This window comes from Hemiscyllium ocellatum, unplaced genomic scaffold, assembly GCF_020745735.1.
Source record: "Hemiscyllium ocellatum isolate sHemOce1 unplaced genomic scaffold, sHemOce1.pat.X.cur. scaffold_173_pat_ctg1, whole genome shotgun sequence".
NCBI lineage: Eukaryota > Metazoa > Chordata > Chondrichthyes > Orectolobiformes > Hemiscylliidae > Hemiscyllium > Hemiscyllium ocellatum.
Window position 1 is genome coordinate 1098798 of NW_026867863.1, and position 3115 is coordinate 1101912.

Here is a 3115-nt window from a genome sequence, read left to right on the forward strand (position 1 = left end):
TAGATGATCTTAATGATCTGATTTTTTCATACAACTGTGCTTTTCTACATAGAATTACAGAGGAGATACAGACCATTTTGCGCAATCAGTTCATGCCAGTGTTTATGTTCCACTCAAGCTGTTTCACATCTTTTTTCTTGTAAGTCGCCCATTGTAATTCTCTACTCTCATCCATTGTAAGTGCTCTCCTTGAAATACATCTAAACTATTAATTTCAACTATTCTGGCTGATCACATATTCCCCGTTCTCATCATTCTATCAGTGAAGATGTTTCCTCTGAATTCCCTTTTGGATTTCTTGAGTTACTGACTTCCATTGTCAGCCTCTAGCTATGTTCCACCCCATTGAGAAACGTTTTATCTGTACCTTTTCTTTTCAAAACCTTTCATAATTTCAGAACTGTCAGCCTTCTTTTCAAGAGAGAAGTGAACAGCACAATTCTTCCCTGATATACACAGTCAGAAATTTGTTTATCATTCTTATAAATCTTCTCCTCACTCTCTCTCGCACATTCTATAATATGTCAATTGGAGCTGCAGGCAATACTCTTAATTATAGTCAATCAAATTTTTATAGGGACTCTACTTTCAAATCTACCCCTTTAGAGATAAGGCTCAGTGCTTTGTTTGCATTTTTATACCCTTCAGAATCTGTGATGAAATGGTTAGTGACGGATGTAATTGTCTGAGATCCCATTGTTTGTCTCCCACACTTAAATACGCATTTTTGAATATGTGACCTGTACACTATTCCGACCAAGGTGTAACACCTTACGTTTATCTGTGTGGATCTTCATTTGCTAATTTTTTGACCATGCAGTAAATTAATTAATAATCTCTTGCAACGTTTGTAGTCCTCAGAGTTGACTATCTTTCAACATTCCTCTTCCAATTTGGTGTCATTGAATTGCTTTTTTTTAATAATTAGAGACAATATTTAATTTCCAGTTTTATTTTGTTTGATTTGAATTTTTGGTGAAACACTTGGAGAGGTGCAGTAATCTACATGATAACTATAGCAAATAAATGTAGAATGACAGATAAAGGAGAATTATTACAAGCACAGGACTAATTAATAGGCTCTATTAACTGCAAGGTCAAAGCAGGGAACTATTTTTTCACAAATGATATAGTGAGATTATCCGGACTGCAATTGCTGTTTTCCATTTCATGCAGAGGATGGTGTGTGTATGGAATGAACTGCCAGAGAAAGTGGTTAACGCTGGTTCAATTTCAACATTTAAAAGGCGTCTTAGTATGTATATGAATAGGAAGGGTCGAGAGGGATGTGGGCCAGGTATTGGCAAATGGGATTACATGAGGATATCTGGTCAGCATGGGAAAATGAGACCAAAGGGAATGTTTCCATGTTGTGCATCTCTATGACTCCATAACACTACTCCTTTGCTCTTAATGTACGAGTAGAATCTCTTTGGATTATCTTTAACATTATCTACCAAAGTTATCTCATTTTTTTCATTCCTGCCCTCCTCATTCCCCTTTTTAGAACGTCCGTGCACCTCGTGTACTCTTCGAGATTCACTTCATCTCATTTATCTATATCTAATATATGATTTGTCCTTATTCTTAAACAGAGCCTCAATATCTTTATTCCTCCATTGTTCCCTCCTCTTCCTAGCCTTACCTTCACTCTAACAGGAATATCATGCCTCTGAAGTCTCGTTATCTCACATCTGAAAGCCTCGCTTTTGCTGGCCTTCCCTCCAGCTGCATACAGTCTACTCCAATCAATCTTTGAAAGTTTTTGTCTTATACTGTCAAAATTTTCCCTCGTCTAATTCAGAACTTTAACTTGTATATAATGCCAACCCTTTCCATAGGTACTTTGCAACTAATCGAATTATGACCCCTTGCCCAAACTGCTCCCCTACTAACCATTCAGTCACTTGCCCTGCTTTATTTCACAAGAGGAGAACAGATTTGCTCCTTCTGCGGTAGCTTCTTTTGCATATTAATGAAAAGAATTCCTTCAACACTGAACAAATTCCTCATCACTCAAACTCTTAAGACCATGACTGTCCCGCTTTATGGTTGGAAGGTTAAAATTTACTATTATTACAACCCTAGTACTCTTAGGTACAAATTAGATCTCTCAAAATATTTATTACTTAATTTCACTCTGACTACTGGGGAGACTATTACAATTGCCTCAACATAATCATGCTCTTCTTATTTGAGTTCCACCAACATAGCTTTACTGGACCATCCCTCAGAAATACCTTCTGTCAGAACAGCACTAGTATTTCACCACAAGAAAAATTGACTCCAATCTCCTTTTAGGTCTTCCTACTTCTGCCGTACCTTTGATGGTGTCAGTTGTCTTTGAGGGGCTTTGAACATAAATTATTCAATTTACTGATGATGGTTAGTAGCTGAAAATAAAAATACTATAGGTGACTTGGTGATGGGAAATAAAAAGTAACATTGTGTGGAAGGTAAGTTATGGATATAAGTAACATTTATTTTTAGAAAAAAACGAACTCCATTTTGACTGCTAAGGTCTTGCTCACACCGTTGTACCTTCAGGCTATTTTCCATACGTTTTGATTATTTCAAATTCATATCACCTGCTGTTTTGTACTTGTCAGCCCTTTGTTAACGGGTGTTTGCCGTTTCAGAATATAGGTCGCCGTATCGTGTACGCTCTCGGAATTCAGTATTTGGAGTGCTTGCAGTTTTAACCTGTGCTTTGATCAATAAGGCAAAATTACAGAAAATATTAATAGCAATTTAAGGTAAAATGTTAGGATATTGGAAGAACAACTCAGAGGTTCAACGTTTTGCAGAGGGTTTGTGGGAAATGACATGGAGAACAGCAGATTTTCCAGTACGTCTGATCTCTGCCTTTCCTGATCGAAATCAATCTGTGATTTATAATTTTGAGGATTCTTATTCATTAATATTGGTGTGCCAGATAGATCTCAATGTCAGGGGTGTGTGACATGCCTCTGTACTTTGTGATGAACTCAGTGGAATATACAATAATAAGGGTGTAAACCCAAAGGGGTGCAGGAACACAGGGTCCTCCATGTATATCTGCACAAATCAGAGAATGAACCATGACATGTGAACAGAAAAGCAAAGAAACCTTGCT